Source organism: Cryptomeria japonica, chromosome 6 (assembly GCF_030272615.1).
Source record: "Cryptomeria japonica chromosome 6, Sugi_1.0, whole genome shotgun sequence".
In the NCBI taxonomy this organism is placed as follows: Eukaryota; Viridiplantae; Streptophyta; class Pinopsida; order Cupressales; family Cupressaceae; genus Cryptomeria; species Cryptomeria japonica.
The window spans coordinates 183,295,676-183,309,791 of NC_081410.1; positions in this window are offsets into that span (position 1 = coordinate 183,295,676).

The following is a 14,116-nucleotide window of genomic DNA, read 5'->3' on the forward strand; positions in this document are numbered from 1 at the left end:
TTCAATTATAGCCACGGACCTGCAACCTTGTTGTAAGAATGTTTGTATTCTTACATGCGAAGGTGTAATGAATGTTGTATTTTGTATGTTGTAAGTGATCTCCTCTTCAATGGTTGAATCCTTGTCTTGAATGCAACACTTAGCCTTGAATGGAAACTTAGAATGCTCAATTGCTTGAAGGAATGCTTGAATGCTTGAATGTTTGAATGTCACTTCCGCCTCTTGCTTGCATATATTTTCCTCTTTTTCCTTGCCTCCTAAAATGGGAGGGGAAATGTAGTTTATATACTTGTCAATTAGGGCTGATAGACTGATTTTTCCGACCTTGGGCCGACCAGGAAACATTATTTCCTAAATTGCAAACTTAAAGACCCGATGCCCAAAAGAGACCGGGCCCAAAATAGGGCCAAAGACCAGGGCGCTGGGCGCCATGGTCCTAGGGGACCAGGGTGCTGGGTGCCCTAGTCCTGAAGGACCAGGGCGCTGGGTGCCATGGTCCCACCTCCCGGGGCAGCAAGGTGCAAGGAGGGATCAGGCCAAGGTGCAGAAAATGTAGTTTTTGGTGTCGTAAACAGGTTTCGGGGGTCTCCATTCAAGTTCAACATTGCGCCGCCATCGTGAAGACCCAAATGCAATCAAAATTGCAAGTGTCACAATTTTAGGACGCTACATTTAGCCCCCACTTTAGTGGGAGTATAAGCATACGCCCATACTTCCGGTAAAGTACAAGGAAACAACATTGAAAGACTTTCACCATGTCAAGGAGGCAAGATACACCAAGCCCCCAGTGGACTAAGGATCTTATGACTTCAATTGACAAAGTAAAAGGGAAGACCACGAGGGAGAACCATGACTATCAGTAGTAAGGTTCCCTCACTATGGGTCACGCAAGAAAGATATCAAAAATTTTCAAGGCAAAGCTAAATTTGTCAAGAAATTTTCAAGTATCTTGAAGAGATATGAACGAGATGTATGCCCCCCTACGTTAAAGCAATCACACACGCCTCATCGGGGGTGATTGCTTTAAGGTAGTGATACATATAGGAAATGAGAAGGAAAGGAGCATGTTATCACAAGGATTTAGCCCCCAAATGTGAGATAAGCCCAAGGATAATAGACACAAAACACAAAGCACAAGGTGACTTCTCTTTCCTTAGGGCCAGTATGTTGTATGATAATTCATGTATATCATATGTATGTATGCATAATTGTTCTTCATTCCCCAATCAAGGAAGGTCACCTAGAAGAAGGGAACACATGTGTCTTTTGAGTCAACATGAGAGAGACCAAAAGAGGTCGCAATGCTTTGCATCATCCTCAAGTAGACAACACTAAGGACAACAAATAGAAGAATGATAATAACAAATAGAAGAAGTAACAAAAGAGATCAAGAGAGGAGGAGAGAATCTGCTATGCTAATGAACTAGTCTAGCACATCATCTACCCCCCGATCTTGCTGATCAAAGTTTCAGGAAGGTAGGGAACACACTAGAGGAGGAACATCCAACACAGCAGATGGAGCTATCACAAGATCCAAACAAGGGCTATGTTCATGTTCCAAGCCACGTTGTTCTTGTCTAGGAGCTAGGATAAGTGCTTTAGAATATTTGTTAGATAAATGGTTATCAACATCAACATATTCATATTCACTATTAGAGAAAAGAGGAGTAACATTTTCATCATTTTCTCCTATATCATCATCAAGATTTATAAAAATAGGATCTTTAACTCGCACAGGATCAAGACCATCATGCATCTTATGTTTAGGAGATTTTGGCTCAATTTCTGGCTGAGGAGAAAATGGAATAATGCTAGCTGAAGGTGTTTTTGGGGATTGCAAAGTTTGAGAAGTAGCTGCCTGAGCTCTAAGACGACGCTTTCATCGGCGTTCACGTGCAGAATGATTTTGTTTAGTCTTAGTAGGAAGTTGAGAAGATTGAGGAGGAGGAATGTTTTCATCCTTATCACTTGGGTGTTTAGGTTGTGATCTCTTAGGTTGGATAATAGGAGAAGAGGAAGGTCTCTTCTCTCTATAAGAGGAAGGAGGAGGAACTGCTCCATATAAAGGAGGAATATCTGGTTTAGGAAGGAGACCAAGTCCATCATGACGAGGAGGTATAGGTCTACCTTTAGAAAGTTTATTAGGCATAGACATAGTCACATCCATAGGGATGGGTTGGGAATCTTCTTGCGGAAAGACATTAGTTTTATCTTTCAAAGGAAGAACTTCCTTCTCAAGAATGATAGGAATATCAAGCTTGGGTGTTCTAGGTTCACTTAGAGATAGGATCATATCTTTTTTCCACTTTTGATAAGATTTGAAAAGATGATCACTTCACGGTGGAAGAGATTGGAATTGTTTAGGCCAAAAATAATCAATAGGAACGCTAGAAGTTCTTTTAGCTGGTTTAAAGAGACTATGATTGACAGTAACAACTTCACCATTATGGGGAAATTTAAAACACTTGTGAATAGGAGAAGCAATAGCTTTCATGGAAGATAGCCAAGGATAGCCTAGCTTCACACAAAATTGTTCAGACGATGGAATAATAGCAAAGTTCACATCAAGGGATTTATTATGGACCTCAATATGTAATGTAATAGAACCAATTGCAGGAGAAGAAAATGCATCAAATAATTTCACAACCACATTTGTTTCATCATCGATCACTTGATTCAATTGCAAAGTAAAAAGAAATTCTTCAGTAATGACATTAACCATGCAAGAAGGATCAATAAGCACTCCACGGCAAGGTGTATTCTTGACTTTTGCAACTATATATAGAGGACCATCAGGTGCCCTGATAGTTTCACTGGAATCAAAAGTGATGGAAGGTTCTTTAGGGATTTTTTGCTGCTCTACAAAGTTAATCACATTCAGAGTCATAGAGACAAGATCATCAGGTGAGACAGAGGAATCATTAGTATCAATCACATTAGAGGTATGAGAAGGTAATGGATCAATAAAAATATTAAGATTTTGGTTAGGAGGAGCTACAGATGTGTTGCCTTTATCATTCACACTAGAAACAGAGATAGTATTATTATCAATCAAATCTTGAATTTTACCCTTTAAAGCAAAACATTTTTCAGTATCATGCCTAGGTTGACGATGAAATTGACAAAAAGATTTGTTATCAAAATAGGGTGAATTAATCTTTGTAGGATCTATTTGCTTTATAGGAGGAAGAGTAAGCACATTTTGTTCCAATAACTTATTCATAATACTATGCAATGATTCATTTAAAGGAGTAAACTTTCTTTCTTTCTTGAAAAACTTAGAAATAGGAGGCACACCTGATGCCGCATTCACATTGTTGTTGATGATGTTTTCATTGAATTTAATGGACTCTCTATTTGGTTTAAACTTCCCAAATGGTTGTTGACTACTATCACCCTTATCACTCGGAGCCATAGGATTTGCTTGTTCCATTTGACTCACAGTCAGTTGATAATTGTGAAGAGTTGCACACAACTATTGGAAAGAAGTAAACTCAGAAAACAAAAGTTTTTCTCTAATATCTTTTTGTAAATTAGAAATAAAGATTCTTTGAATATCATTGTCAGGCACTGGAAAAGAAATTTGAGCATACAAATGCTTATATCTACCAATGAAATCAATCACTTTTTCTTTAACACCTTGTTTACAATGCATTAAATCAATCAAAGTAACTTTAGGACTTATATTGTTTTGAAATTGTTGAATAAAAGCATTTGCAAGTTGTTGGAAAGAAGTAATAGAATAGGAAGGCAATGAGCAATACCATTGTAGAGCCTTGTCTCTTAATGTTCTAGTAAACAGTTTTGCAAGCAACCTTTGGTCATGAGCAAAATCAGTACATATTGTTTGAAAAGTCTTAACATGTGTTAGAGGATCACCTTTACCATTGTAAAGCTCCAATTGTGGGAGTTCAACATGCTTAGGGTGAATAGCTCAAACAATGTCAAGAGAAATTGGGCTCACAACATCAAATGTGGGCACACTAAACTTAGATTGATTCATAGAGGCAATTTGTTGCTGTAAAGAAGAGACAGTTTGTGCAAGATTGTTAATGGTCGCTTCAGTCGAAGAGTTCATATTAGACGTGTTAGATTGAGATGGAGGTATTATGTTACTGAAAGAAGGTATTGATTGAGAGTAAGGTGGCGGGACACTATGATAGTTAGTCATAGGAGATGATTGGAAAGGAGAAACACTACAAGGAGGAATGGAATGGTTAAATGAATTGCCCCCTTGCACCAGGTTCATTTGTGGAGATGTAATAGGAACACTTATTGAAGGAATGAATGAAGAAGTCAGATTAAATGAAGGAAGAGGGTTAATTGAAGAAGAAGGATTGCCCCCATGACTGGTGATCATAGGTGGAATATCTTGTATTGAAGTAGTCATTATGTTTGATGTGAAAGTAGGTATACTAGCAATAGAAGTCGTCAAAGGGATAGAATGATTGACTTGAGTAGGAGGTTGTGTATAACCCAAAGTTTCATCACAACTCTTCATAGGCATCACATTCGAATCCACAATGTGTGCAGTACTACGCAAAATATCAATTCCATTCTTATCATTTTGAACCATATGTTTTAGACCCTCAATTAAAGGAAGAGCTTGACTCTCGGGGTATTCTTGAGACATCCATTGTCGAAAATCATCAAATTGGTTATCCAATTTCAAAAGTTGTTCTTCATAAACCTCATGGAGAGCTTCTTCATCATTAGGAGGATTAGAGGAATTCCCGTGTCCTCGTTAAAAAGGCTATTCAAATTAGGTTCCATCTCCTCAGTAATTAAACCTTGGAAAGACTTAATTCTAAGGCTTCGTCTAACGGGAATAGTGTAAGTAGGGCTTATTGTTGTAAAACTCATGCACTAAAGAGAGAGAGAGAGAGAGAAGATTTTGAATTTTAGAGGTAGCAAATTTCAGTAAAATCAGCCAATCTCCTAGATTTAAGCTGTTAAATGCAATCAGGACAATCTCCCGAAATTTCAAAAAAAATGTCTGGGACCATGGCAAACGGAGTGCACACGGTCCTCGCAACTTTTTTCAAAATTTTCAGGGATGAAAGTTATGATGATTTTAAAGCTAACCTAAAAAAATTGAGTGAATTTACGATCTGTAGATAGGCCAAATTAAAGTTGCAATCTCAAAATTGAACCCTACCAAGATTGTTGAAAAATGCAAAATTTGAATTTTGAAAAAGAGAGGGAAATTGAAATTTTGAATTTTATGATTTTAGAGGGAATACTAAAAGCAATGCAGGTTTTGAAAATTAAAAATTGATCAATTTCACACAAAATTCAATTTTGAAAGTGGAAATCAAGGTTGTTGCAATTAAACATTTAATTTCAAAAGTCACAAATTGCAAAAATTTGAATAAAGTACTGAAATTTCGAATGAATGCCAACACACTTTTCAGATTTAGGATAGTAAGAAGCACAATTTTGACATGAATTTCGATTTCAATAATTTTTGAATGATTATAAGCCTTAATCCAAGCAATCACTAGACCAACTTTGACTGTAATTTTGAAAGTGTAAGAATTAATGAAATCAGCCAAAATTCTGGATTTTAGCAGAAAAATACAGTAAGATCTAGCTCCCGAAATTTCGGAAAAAATGTCAGGGACAATGGCGCTCGGGGTGCACACGGTCCTCGCAACTTTTTTCCAAATTTTTAGGGATGAGAGATATTATGATTTTGTTGGGGAATCCAAAGTTACAGCCGATTTGGAGGTGTTTTGATCAGTGAAATCATCAGTCAAAGGCTGAATCAAGAGGGTTTTAAAAATTAGGGTTTTAACACTTAACCACTTAATTTTCAAAATTAAAGCACAGATATGATTTGATAATTTGCAGTAGGAGGGTAGATCTGAAACAAGCATTAATAATTAAACATTTCACAAGCTCAATTACTAAAAAGAATATTTTAGGGTTTTGTGCAATTAACCTCTAAAATTTGCAAAAGATCAAACATGGAAATGTAATTAAGGAAGCAAATTTTTTATATTTTTTTCAAATCTAACCATGAATAATTAGAATTAGAATGTTCACGTCGGGTTCACCAAAATGTAAATTGGAAAATCAAACCCTAGGTGTTCTCCCCCACTCCAAGGAGAAAGGGGGTCACTAGGGTTGACGGTTTTCACTTAGGAGGGACTTTACATTCAAAAGAGGGGTTGAAACCCACAAGATCCAATCCCACACAATGCAAGACTGGATTCTAAATGAGTTTCAAGGGTTGAGACATCAAGGATACCCTCTTTTGTAAAGAATGTAGATAGAAAGATTGAACTAGGAATGCATGTAAAGTAAGAAAGATTCGCTCATAAACGGAGATAGGGATACAGGATGAAGCTGCGAACCTAAAATTAGTAGTAAAATGTCGAGATGATGCTATTCTACAAATTTGAGTGAAAGTTGACAGGACGATGGCGCCCGGCGTGCACATGATCCTCCGAAAAATCCACGAAATGAAGGGGGATATGTTTGTCTCTGCACAAGGATTCCAGATCTTCAATTACAGCCGCGTACCTGCAACCTTGTTGTAAGAATGTTTGTATTCTTACATGCGAAGGTGTAATGAATGTTGTATTTTGTATGTTGTAAGTGATCTCCTCTTCAATGGTTGAATCCTTGTCTTGAATGCAACACTTAGCCTTGAATGGAGACTTAGAATGCTCAATTGCTTGAAGGAATGCTTGAATGCTTGAATGTTTGAATGTCACTTCCGCCTCTTGCTTGCATATATTTTCCTCTTTTTCCTTGCCTCCTCAAATGGGAGGGGAAATGTAGTTTATATACTTGTCAATTAGGGCTGATAGACTGATTTTTCCGACCTTGGGCCGACCAGGAAACATTATTTCCCGAATTGCAAACTTAAAAACCCGATGCCCAAAAGAGACCGGGCCCAAAATAGGGTCAGGGACCAGGGCGCTGGGTGCCATGGTCCTGGGGGACCAAGGCGCTGGGTGCCCTAGTCCTGAAGGACTAGGGCACTGGGTGCCATGGTCCCACCTCCCGGGATAGCAAGGTGCAAGGAGGGATCAGGCCAAGGTGCAGAAAATGCAGTTTTTGGTGTTGTAAACAGGTTTCGGGGGTCTCCATTCAAGTTCAACATTGCGCCGCCATCGTGAAGACCCAAATGCAGTCGAAATTGCAAGTGTCACAATTTTAGGATGCTACAGAAGTAGATTAATTTCTTGGTTGAGTAAGAAACAAAGTTGCACATCTTAATCAACAACAAAATCAGAATATGTTGCAGCAGCAACTAACTGTACACAAGTATTATGACTTAAGCAAATGTTGAAGGACATAAAAGTAAAATGAAAGGAACCTATAACTATCTATTGTGATAACATAGTAGCAATTGATATATCTAAGAATCCGGTACTACATTCTAAAACTAAACATGTTTCTATCAAACTGAATTTTCTGAAAGAGAATGTTGAAGCAAAAGAAGTAAAACTGGTTTATGTGAATACTAAAGAGCAGATTGCAGATATTTTTGCTAAGGCTTTGCCTAAGGAGACTTTTGTTTATCTCAGAGATCAACTTGGGGTCATACCCCCACTGGTAGAGACTTAGACAGTTGATGTTTGTCATCAACCGACAGAATTAATAGAGAAATTTTTTATTCTAGCTTTGATGAAGTGAGCTACTTCTCAGGGGGAGTAGTTGGTATACTAAAGTAGTTGGTATACTAAATTGGTTGGTATATTGTATTTGAATCTGGTTTTTGTATTGGCTTTGGCATTTGATGTCAAAGGGGGAGAGATTGATATGGAAAAACACAAGGAAAACTCATGTTACTCCTAGGGGGAGTGATTGTTACTTTGGGAGAGATTGATTACTCTCTATATCTGAATTTTGATTTTTGGTTATGATCTCTTTTGGGAGATTATTGGTTTTTGGTATTTGGCATTTCTGTTTTGGCACTTTGATGGTTTTTCCATCTTGTGTTTCCATTAATGCCAAAAGGGGATATTGTTGGTATTTTGGATATGCTGATATGGTTTTGTCATTGATGTCAACACCTATTAACACTTATCAGCTCTGGCACTTTGGAGGATTGGCAATGTTCACCGGCAAGCAAGTGGCTTAAGCACAATCATTGGTATTTAGTACACTGGAAGGATATATTGTTCACCAGCACTTGGAATGACATGGAAAATGCTTGGTTATGTTGAAGACATCATTTGGACACTTTCTCTTGGAGATTTGTTCATTGGTATATTCATGTTTGCATATTTACTGTTACCAGCAAATAGGTCTAGAATAAGCACCGACAAGCTTATCTATTCTCGATCAGCACGACACGCTTTGGAGATGATTTATCAATATTGTAAAATAATTAAGCCGACATGTTGCATCAGTTATTGATTTACTTGTAAATTGTTTTTATTGTAATATCTTTTAGAGCCGACCTACTAAAATTGGTCTTAGGTTATGGTATATATGTAAGATCTTATTTGTAAGATCAATATGTGATTGGGAAAAGGAATTGTAAGAAGGTATATGCGAGAATAAGTAGAGCTATACATGCAGACATCATTTGAAGGTGAAGTAAGGTTTTTGTGAAGGCATATCAAAACTGAACCGGTACTGAATCCAACATATGAAGATGCTATTTTGAGCAGTACATAATTATTGGATTTAACCATCCAATTGTAGTCAGTGTGACTCCTATTTTTGTTTGAGCAGTGAGCTCTAGGCAGTTGGCCTTTCTGCATGTGTAGACCCCATTCATATATACATACTATCTGTAGTAGTATCATCTAAGTGTGGGTAAGGTTTCCCACCATGGTTTTTCCCCTTACAGGGTTTCCATGTACAAATATTGGTTTTATGTGTTGTGGATGTTATTGTCTTTCTGTTTCATACATTAATCTTTACCAATACTGCAATTAACTGATAAACTGTCTACCGGCATAAAAGTTTGGTTTACCAGTATTAGGCATTAAGTTTGGATAAGTTGTTTTTGGTTTGAATTTATTAGACAACAGATTCACCCCCCCCCCCCACCTTACATACCATAACCATATCTCATCTCACAAATGAGATCTTACATATATACAAAACCTAAGACCAAATGTGTAGGTCGGCTCACTAAGAATATTACAATAAAATCAATTACAAATAAGTCTTGATGTGATGCATCATGTCTGCTCAATACATTTACAATAATATTCAATCAATCAATCATCTCCATAATGTGTCGTGCTGATCTGGAATAGATAACGGATACCAGTCCATAACCTAGACCAATCTTCTGGTAATAGCAAATATGTCAACCCGATTAGACCAATAACCAAAACACCAAAACCAAGTATCCAAACCATGTCTTCGACATAATCAAGTGATCACCAGATGATAACAAGTCATCATTAGTGTCGGTGAACAATATATCAGTGACTGTGCATGTCACTAAACTTTCCGGTGAACACAAAGTGTCGGTTCAACAATAAACCAATATAACCATAGTGTCATATCAACAATGTAGATCTCTAGAAGGATAAGTGTTGACATCAATGACAAAACTAATGCAACACATCCATAATACCAACACAGTATGTTTGTCATTGATTTCAACTTTTGGTTTTTGTGTTTCAGTGATTGGTTCATGTTTTACATTTTTGATATGTTGTAGGTGTAGTCATAGAAGTTTTGGTATGTTGTGAGAAGTTTCTTTTGGATGTCATGCTTATGATTTGGTGCTCTGGAAGCATGTTCAATGTGTTAGGTCCTGGGGACAACTGAGAAGGGGGGGGTGAATCAGTTGTCAAATAAATTCAAACCAAAACAACTTTGCTTACTTAAATGCTTAATACCATTAAACCAAACTTTATGCTGGTAGACAGTTTTATCAATTGATTACAATACCAGTAAAGATTAATGCATGAAATAGAAAGACAGTAACATCCACAACACATAACACCAATATTTGTACGTGGAAACCCTATAAGGGGAAAACCCACATTGGGAAACCTTACCTACAATCAGATGATACTACTACAGATAGTATGTGTATACAAATGGGGTCTGCACATGCAGAAAGGCCAAGCACCTAGATCTCACTACTCAAACACAAATAGGAGTCACACTAACTACAATTGGATGGTTAAATCCAATAAGGATGTACTACTCAAAATAGCATCTTACTATGTTGGATTCAGTACCAGTATAGTTCTGATTGTCTTTACAAAAACCTTGCTTTAACCTTCAAATGATGTCTGCAAGTAAAGCTCTACTTATTCTCACATATACCAAATTATTTCTTCCTTCGTATTCCACATTTGATCTTACAAATAAGATCTTACATTTATATCATATCCTAGGACCAATTTTAGTAGGTCGGCTCTAAAGGATTTACAATAAAATCAATTTACAAATAAAACAATATTCGATGCAATAACCGATTCAACATATCGGCTTGATGCATTTACAATAATAATAAAACATCTCCATAGCGTGTTGTGTTGATCTGGAATAGATAAGCCTGTCGGTGAATGATCTGGACCTATTTGTCGGTAACAGCATATATGTAAATACAAATATGCTAATGAATAAATCTCCAAGACAAAGTGTTCAAATGATGTCTTCGACATAACTAGGTGTTTTCCATGCCATTCCAAGTGTCGGTGAACATTATATCCTATCGGTGTACCAGATACTAGTGACTGTGCATAAGTCATTTGCTTGCCGATGAACATTGTCAATTCTTCAAAGTGCTAGAGTTGATAAGTGATAGTAGGTGTTGACATCAATGACAAAACCATTCCAAAATACTAACAATCTCCCCCTTTGGCATTGATGGCAACACAAGATGGAAAAAACATCAAAGTGCCAAAAGAGAAATGCCAAATACCAAAAACCAACAATCTCCCAAAAAGAGATCATAACCAGAAATCAAAATACAAATACAGAGAGTAATCAGTTTCTCTCAAAATAAAAATCTCTCCCCAAGAGATAAAGTGTTTTTCCATAGATATCTCTCCCCCTTTGACATCAAATGCCAAAGCCAATACAAAACCAGATGAAAATACAAAATACCAACCAATTCAGTATACCAACTAATCCCCTTGAGAAGGAGCTTCCTCATCAAAGTTGGAGTAAAATATTTCTCTGTTAATTCTGTCAGTTGATGACAAACATCAACTGTCTAAGTCTCTACCGGTGGGGGTATGACCCCAAGCTGATCTCGAAGATATTCAAAGGTCTCCTTAGGTAGAGGTTTAGTGAAAATATCTGCAATCTGCTCTTTAGTATTTACATAAACCAGTTTTACTTCTTCTGCTTCAACATTCTCTTTTAGAAAATTCAGTTTGATAGAAACATGTTTAGTTTTAGAATGTAATACTAGATTCTTAGATATATCAATTGCTGCAGTGTTGTCACAATAGATAGTTATGGGTTCCTTGCATTTTACCTTTATGTCCTTCAACATTTGCTTAAGCCATAATACCTATGTACAGTTAGTTGCTACTGCAACATATTCTGATTCAGCTGTTGATAAAGATGTATAACTTTGTTTCTTACCTAACCAAAAAATTAATCTGCCGCCAAGGAAAAGTGCTCCTCCGGTGGTGCTTTTTCTATCATCCACATCTCCTGCCCAATTTGTATCTGTGTATGCACATAATTCAAATTTTTCATCTCTCAGATACCATAAGCCAAGATTTGTAGTGCCTTGTAAGTACCGAAAAATCCTTTTTACTGCTAGTTCATGATTTTCTCTAGAATTACTTTGAAATCTTAAAACAATACATACTGCATTCATTATATCAGGTCTTTTTTGTGTTAAATATAGTAGGCCTCCTATCATAGATTTGTACCTAGTCAGATTAACAAGTGTAGATTCATCCCTTAGTGATAATTTGTCATTTGTAGTCATAGGTGTGCTTACCGGTTTAGAGTTTTCCATCCCAAATTTCTTTAGTAACTCCTTCAGGTACTTGGATTGACTCAAGAATATACTTTTATCAGTCTGTGAAATCTACAATCCTAAAAAAGAATTTTATTTCCCCAATCATAGACATTTCAAATTATTGTTGCATTTCAATAGAAAAGTCTTTACATAATCCATCTTCTCCTCCAAAGATTATATCATCAACAAAAACTTCTATAACCAAGATATCATCATTAGTCACTTTGTAGTATAAGTTGTTGTCAGCATTACCTTTAGAAAAACCAATCTTCAAAAGATACTTATCCAATCTTCCATACCAAGCTCTTGGAGCTTGTTTCAACCCATACAAAGCTTTCCTTAACCTGCAAACCATATCTTTTTTATCTGTCAAAGAAAATCCATCAGGTTTTTCAATGTAAACTTCTTCAAGATCTCCATTCAAAAATGCACATTTAATATCCATTTGTTATACTTTGTAGTTCTTGTGTGCTGCAAAAGCCAAGAATAATATGACTGCCTTAATTCTAGCTACCGGTGCAAAGGTTTCATTATAATCAATTCCTTCTTTCTGAGAATATCCCTTACACACTAGTCTTGCTTTATTCCTGATTACCTTACCATCTTCATTAAGTTTGTTTCTGAATACCCATTTTGTTCCAATCACATTTTTGTCTTTAGGTTGGGGAACTAATGTCCATGTGTTATTTTTCTCAATTTGATCTAGTTCCTCTTTCATAGCTTTAATCCAGTGTTTATCTTCACATGCCTCATTAATTGATGATGGTTCAATTTGAGAAATAAGACATACCTCTCCATTTGCCAGTCTTCCTCTTGTCATAACTCCTTTATACTTGTTTCCAATTACCTGATCTTCAGAGTGATTTAGTCTTACATACTGAGGTGTCTTTGTTTGTTGTTGTTCCTCAGTTATAGTGGAATTTTTAGATGATACTGGTGTAACTAGATCTTCATTCTGTACCAGTGGGTTTAATGTAGATTCATTTGCCAGAATCTCTATTTCTGGTTCAAAGTCTATATACCTTGAAGTTCCTCTGAATTATTCATCAATCTTCACATTTGTACTCTTAACAATTTTTTGTAATCTTTTGTTAAAACATCTATATGCCTTGCTCTTAGATGAATAACCAAGAAATATTCCTTCATCACTTCTACGATCAAATTTGCCAATATACTCATCTGTTCTAATATAGCATTTACTTCCAAATATTCTGAAATATTTAAGAGTAGGAATAATACCAAACCATAGATCATGAGGGGTCTTACCGGTTTCTCCTTTGATGTGAACTTTATTGAATGTATAGACCGTTGTTCTTACTGCCTCTCTCCAATATACATGTGGTAGACTTTCTTCAAATAACATACTTCTAGTTGCATCCAAGATAGTTTTGTTTTTCCTTTCAACAACTCCATTCTACTGTGGTGTCTGGGGTGCTGATAACTGTCTTCTAATTCCATTCACTTCACAGAATGCATTAAATTCCTTAGATGAAAATTCTCCTCCTTTATTTGATCTCAGACATTTTATTTTCTTGTCGGTTTCATTCTCTACCATTGTTTTGAATAGTTTGAACTTCCCAAGTGCTTCTGATTTTTCTTTGAGAAAAGTAACCCAACACATTCTAGAATAGTCATCAATGATTAGCATGAAATATCTATCACCTTGTAAACTTTTAGTTCTAGCTAGACCACATAATGAGTATGAATTAAGTCATGAGCGTTATTGGATTTTTCTAGAATACTTTTTAAAGTGGCTCTAACTTGTTTTCCAAATTGACACTCCTTACATACCGGATTGTGAGGTTTGGCAATCTTAGGTAAATCTTTAACTACTTTAGTAGTACTGATTTTTACCATGCAATCAAAATTTATATGATAGAGTATTTTATGCCAGAGCCAACTTTCATCAAGTTTAGGACTATCTTTCCTAAAATAGTTAGTAGACATTGGATCTCCTCAAGTTGTTAAACTTCTGCAAAAAGATGACTAGGCTTTGATACCAATTGTTAGGTCTCGGGGACAACTAAGAGGGGGGGGGGGGGTGTGAATCAGTTGTCAAATAAATTCAAACAAAAATAATTTTGCCAACTTAAATGCTTAATACCGATAAACCAAACTTTATGCCCGTAGACAATTTTATCAGTTGATTACAATACTGGTAAAGATTAATGCATGAAACAGATAGACAGTAACATC